Source organism: Leucoraja erinacea, chromosome 4 (assembly GCF_028641065.1).
Source record: "Leucoraja erinacea ecotype New England chromosome 4, Leri_hhj_1, whole genome shotgun sequence".
Classification (NCBI taxonomy): Eukaryota; Metazoa; Chordata; class Chondrichthyes; order Rajiformes; family Rajidae; genus Leucoraja; species Leucoraja erinaceus.
The window spans coordinates 66,897,438-66,904,527 of NC_073380.1; positions in this window are offsets into that span (position 1 = coordinate 66,897,438).

The window sequence follows — 7,090 nt, forward strand, 5'->3', positions numbered from 1 at the left end:
TTTTGTGATGGTCACAGAGCAATGATCTGCCAAAGTTCTAACGGTGAATTGATGTGATTTCTTCCTACAGAATCTCAATACTCTGTATTCATAGCTCGAATTGATATTAATTTCCAGAGAACACGTTAATTTCTTACTTCAAGACAAAGTTTGTAATAGTGTCAGCTGAATTACATCTTTTCTAAACAGCGTTGTTTTTGCTTACCTTCGCATTTGGTATATGAGCACAAAATAACGAAAACTCTACTGGACCTGGAAGAAAACTAAAAGCTAGTGGTGTAATGATGAGCTGTCACAGTTGGCCCTCTGAAACAGTGGTAATGACATTTGGGAATGATCTGATACTTATTGATATGTAATTTAAAGAAATCCTCATCGATTTTACTCTCTTCACAATCATTGTTCCTGTTTCCCAACCATCCTACAGACAATGTAGCATATTTAAAAGAATTAATATTTTCACATGATCCTTCATTATTCTTTTGAAATAATCTTTATTTGACTGACAAACACAATGTCTGCTTTGCAGACACTTGAGTCTTGAGTACGGTCAGTCCTGAAATCAAGTGTGCCTGGGTTGGAGAGATAGCCTTTTTAAAGAATGAATGCATCATTGCTTTTTGAGAAACCTCATCTATCAAATGATACTGTGCAGATTTTATTTCAGGAGAGAAAAACAATTTTAATATGATTTGATATGATTTCTATATGGTAGAAGGAAATAGATTGTTTCTCATTGAGCAGAAAAGATTTAAATATATAATATAAATAATATAACGTAATGAATATAAATATATCCAAGCACTCTTGTTAAGAGCAGAGATGTATTGTCCTACAGCTTTTGAGTGTTTCATTTTCTAACCTTCACTTCCATTTAGCTGCTCCATTGACTTGATTTTGCCATCTAGAAGGGTTGGAGACTTGGATCCCACCCGTTTCGTGCCAAGCAGAGGGAACTATGCCTGCCTCGAAGAGCTTTCATTTAATTTTGCTGTTACTTTGCAATTTTCTCTTTATCTTTTTATCTGTCTCTTGGAGGTGTTGCACTACTGCTTGGCAGAGCACAGTCAGGAAGTCTGGATTCACAGCTGGTCCTTGGCTGCAGTTGTCAACATTTTTAACGCGGGGAGCTGAAACACTATTCATTCATTCCGTGTGGATAATACAAATTTTATTTTATAATCTCAAGAAATGCCATTACATTTTGAAGCAGAAGTTCTAGAACCTACTTCTCTTTCATTACTGAGGAAGAAGACATTGAGATAGGATTGAAACAAAGTGAAAGTTAAGGATTGTTAATGACTTCTATAAATAAATCTGGAATTTACCAAGTACACTGAATTGACACAGATGGTAGTAGTTTCAGAATTACATGATAATGTTGGTAAGAGATAGTTTATGTCCTTTTTGCATTATTTTCTGTCCCCTTCATTCCTTCACTTGGAGCAATGAAGGGTTACCTGTAAGAAAGGGCTGACAGTCAACGAGTGCCAACTCCGTGCCGGCAATCTAAATTGTTTGTGCGGGGTGGGTGAGAATGGGCCTGAATTAATCACCCACTGATCTTGGTTTCACTACCCATGGGGAAGTATCCTGAACACCCCTCTTGCTGCCCTGGTGCAGATAAATTCAGTGACTCATCGTAAACATGTCAGCACTTCACTGCATGTATCGTTGGTGGTCCAGTGCGCTGTGCCAGCCCACATACAAAGTGAGCAAAACTGAGTTTTGAACTGGGAAACACAAAAAATTATTAAATTTGCACCCATTTGCCATCCCAGAAATTAATCTTATTTTGAAGTGATTCCTTTCTAGTACTTTCAATATATTTTTTCTATTTTATTTTTGTTTTGTTGCACATTGAATCATGTTGACAATGACTGTCCAATTAGTTGTAGCATTACGAATCGTATGAACTGATGTTACAGAAAACATTTCAATGCTGTTTGCAAATAGTGTGTGGATTGATATTCTTGATCTCACAACAAAATAAATCTCCAATTTGCCTTAAATGTATGGAATTTAGAATTATATTTTTCCTGTAATAGATTTTTTTTATAATGTAATGTAGACTGATCATTAAATAAAGAATTGTAGCTTCACTCTGCAAACATGTCTTGTTGAGCTTACTTTCAGCAATTTATGAATTATCTAAGAGGTAACCAACAAAAGGATTGTGGTCTTTTTAAGGTAGGTACAAGTTACCAGTCAGAAATGCTTTATGTTTATTTTAGAGATACAGCATTGAAGCGGGCCCTTCGGCCCACCGAGTCAGCACTGACCAGCGATCCCCATACACCAGCATTATCCTACATGCTACGGCCAATTTCCAATATTTACCAAAGCCAATTAACCTACAAACCTGTTTAAGAAGGAACTGCAGATGCTGGAAAATCGAAGGTACACAAAAAAGTTGGAGAAACTCAGCGGGTGCAGCAGCATCTATGGAGCGAAGGAAATAGGCAGTTTCAGCCCGAAACGTTGCCTATTTCCTTCACTCCATAGATGCTGCTGCACCCGCTGAGTTTCTCCAGCTTTTTTGTGAACCTACAAACCTGTATGGCTTTGGAATGTGGGAGGAAACCAGAGCACCCAGGGAAAACCCACGATTGATGGGGAAAAGGTATAAACTCCATACAGACAGCACCCGTGGTCAGGATCGAACCCAGATCCCTGCTGCAGTAAAGCAGCTACTCTGCTGCCGTGCCACCATGCTGCCAGTAAAGCAAATATTGATTGTATGGTAACATTTCATTGCGTGACTTGGATATCTTGTCAAATGAGCCATTTCAATTTTGAAACATTTTATTATTTTGCATGAGGATATAAAATGCAATGCAAAAATTATTTGCGCAAATTATATTTGTTCCACTATATTTCAGATTTGAGTAATCAATTTTTAAAATGTATGGACGATTAGTCAGTTCAATATTTTGACATTTTCCATTGATGACGGATATTGCCAATGTTTCCTGAAAAACAATGAATTTCTATGTTTTTATTTTAACGTCAGGAAAGTAAAATAGCTTAATATTTAGCGACAGTCCATTGCCAAATAGTATTTTGATTTGGTCCTTTAGATGTTTTGTACTTCTGCAAGTTTGGTGCTAAAAAGTTGTAGATGCCTTCAAGATAATTCTTTCAAGATGTTTTGGCTTTCTGTCCTTACACATGGAACAAATAAGTAATTAATTCCTGTGCAAGCCTGTTTGTAATAAAATATGGAAAATTAAGGATTATAATTTCATTATACAACTAACACCATTCCAATCAATGAATTAGCTTGTTCAAGTTCAGATTAAAACCCTATTTTTTTTATTGTTTTGTGAGTATATTTTAAAGTTTTTCAGAGCACGTATTGGAATGGAGTAATAGATATTTCAAAGAAATGGGACTAACTAAATAAGTCACCCTTTTCACTGCTGTTATAATCCTACGAATATGCAAATCCATCACACAATCCTTCTAAAATGCAACATGTCTTTCAAATATTTACAATTAACATATCTATGTTAAAATTATGGAAGAGACATTGAATTTTAATCTAAAATTCACAAATTGAAATTAAATTTTGTATTCATGTATATTATTGTCTTATGTATTGACTTACTAACAAATTTCAGGATATGTTTGTTTGCTCCCAAATATATGAATGGATTGATAGTCATGTTGGTTGTGGCAATCAATAAGTTATTTCAATCATTTCTAACTGTTAGTATCATTTTCCATGTTGATAATATTACATTTTATATGGAATATTATTCTGAAGATTTCCTGCTGATTTATTTGATGCAAGGTGATTTATTTTATAAATAATGTAGCTCCCACGATAAACCATTCGTGATATTATATTTGATTTTCCTTGGAGAATAGTGTTAGTAACTGTATTATCTTAAGTTTATTTAACTTGTCTTCAATGCAATGTTTTCACATATCTGGAATTAAAATTTATAATTGCTTGCAAGTAATTATGAAATGAATCATTCTAGTTATGTGACTACTCCCTAATTTATTAAAATTATCATTATTGTTATATATTAAATGTCATTCTTCATGCTTGAAGTATATTTATTTAATATCAGCAAAAATATATATGCAATAGTTAAGTTTTTGAATAAGCTGTAAAGGTATTGCACAAATATCCTAAAATTGTTTCTCATTTTATAATGAATTATTGCTGTGCATTGTTAAATTTTTTTAATTCATTCACAAATCTGCAATGAGTAAATATGTAGATTGTATTTTTGTAGGCTTCACAGGATGGAGCTAATGTTCAAATATTGTTTTTTAAGTTGTAAGCCCTATATTTCATACCAGTAGATGGCATTGCAAGCCAGATCATCTGCATTATTTTCAATTTGTGCACTGTAAGTAAGGATGTAGGTCAGGGTGGACTTTGGAATTGCTTATAGGCAGGGACTTGTATACAGCAAAACTGACTGTACAAATACTGAACAATGCAAGGAGCAGGCCAGTGCTTTGATAACATTTGTTTCCCAGAATGACCTTGCATCTAGTTTTAACAAAATACCGATTGGAGTATATCTAGTCAATATATGTTTAGTGACTTATTCATCATGAGGACTGCACTTTCAAAGTGCCAATTAAGAATTTTTATATTGTTCTTCTAAGAGAGGCTTCTGCACCTTCAATGCCAACCCTTAACTGGTTATTGTAAAAGATATAATCGAATTCTCCCGTGGAACAATCAAATGAGAAAGAAGATGACTTGTTCCCAGATTTTTATTTCTTTATCATTTTTCTTCCTTTATGTTTTCCAAGGGAAATTTGACCTTTGTTATTGTTACAGACGTGTTAATACAGGAGGAGTATCTCTTAGGTATTGAATTGTTTAGTGTGTTCTGAAAGGTAAATTGCAAATTACTTATGAGTTTTCATCAGTGAGCATCTTATTCAGTTCTGTAACAATTCTCCATCAAATATATTGCAGCAATATTTTTTCAAGGTATAAAATGAGATTTCTGATGTTCTGAAACTGACCTTCAGCTTTTGCAGTGCACCATTTTCAATATCCAGCTGAAATCACTCAATCTATTCCAGAACATGTTACATTAAATAAGTATTTCAAGAAGATTGGTATCTAGGACAACCTTTTGTATTACTATAATTTAAATAGTTTCTTGTTTGGGAGCTCTCCGAATAATCATCCACACACTATTATGTTGGAAGACCCGATCACTGGAACAATGGCCAGTGTCAGGGATGAAAATGGACAGTTTCAGACATGATGATCTATGACAGTGCCCAGAAGTCTGATGAATCATGAACGCAAATGATGTAGATACTTGGATTGCTCTGCTGCAGTGAGCAAATCTGTTATTTAATGCATTGTACTTTACTTTCTTTACATACGATAAAATAAAATGATATTTGTTCACAAAGCAGATTACCACTAGCTTTTAAAGGTTTTTCTGTTTTGTTTCCTGCCTCCAAACCTTGTAATAATATATCATTGTATTTTAAAATGCAGTAAACATAATAATTAGCATTGCCAACAAATTAATCATTTTAATTCTGTTTCAAGTCCTTTTAATATTGAGGCAGCTTAATATTCCTTTGTAATTTGTGTGGACAAGAAGGTACTAAAAATAGTGGGTTATGCTTTGTTACAAATAAAAAATATTAATACATTGCACATACTGAGACAAAAAAAATAAATGATTTGGATGACACTGATTATATTGCTGATCATTGTTATTTTCCCTCCTGCACATATTCTAGGAATTTTTGTACATTGTGTTTTGTTTAAATTGAAGATTTTCCAAATCTCTTTTTTTCTTTAACCAAAGCAAGGAAGTCTTGATTTACAAATTAATTATTGGTTAATGAACTTTTTATATTCTTTGAACATTGCCCAAGGTGATAGATTTGTGGCTCATTAACCACTTTACCTCTTTAGGTGGTAATTTAACAAAACATTAAATCTAGATATTTTAGCCATGTATATTCGAATGTATACTTCAATTATCATGAAAATAAATAACATACAATGCACAGAAAAAAAATATGCCAGAATATATCTTACAGCGTTGGAAAATGTATTTGTTTTGTCACATTCATAACTTACTTAACTAAAAGAAAGACTGATAAGCAGATTTTACATATATGCAACTATAAAATCATGTACTTTTTATTTAGTGCCTAATTCGTTTACTAATATCCTTAAAACAATTAAAGCCAATAAATTTAAAACGATAATGAATTACAAATGTATTATGGAATTATTGATTTATTTCTTATAATGTGGCATAAAGGCAATGTTTTTTAACTTTAAATTGAGCAATGCTCTTTAAAATTAAAATATGTGAAATAAATGTATTTCTCTTATGAACATTAATTAAAAGTGTCCTCATTTTTTGATTTTTTTTTCTGTTTGATGACTTATCCTCCATAGAAATATAAAATGTTGCCGATACTTAAAAAGCAACTATTAGAAAATACCTCAATTATATCATTCTTGAGATGCATCTGTACAGATTGTGACATTATAGTAATCCAGTCTAAAATTAAACTCCATTCCTCATTGCTTGTGATAACGCTGTTAAAGTTGATGACTGGAAAACAATGTAAAGTATTCTGAAAAATGACCAACTGGCTATTTTATGAAACTTTAACAAAAAACTTGTAGATGTTACAAATTAGGATACCAATAACATAACTGAGAGATTTATAAAATAAAAGTAGAAGAGTTCATAAATAGGATTCCTGTGCTTCAGGTATCGAAGCAGCTAAGAGCTCAGCAGTGCTCTTACAAAGCAAATTGAAACTGAAGGTTACATTCTTGTAGACTTTATCTTAAAGCAGTAAAACAAGTAGCTGCAACTACAGCTGAAGGTATTGATTTTGTAATTTCAGCAAATTAAGAACAAGACAGAAAACCTATTAGACCTTTTCACTGATTGCCATTGGTACTTTTTGGTGATGCCAGAACTGACATTTAAACCAGTCACACTGCTTTTTCTCTTCCATAGTCAGGTGTTCTGTTTTGGGGGAAAAAAATCAGAAGAAACCGAAAAAAAGAAGGCATGTTGGCAAAACATATTGATTTTCATGTATTGTTAGTAAAGAA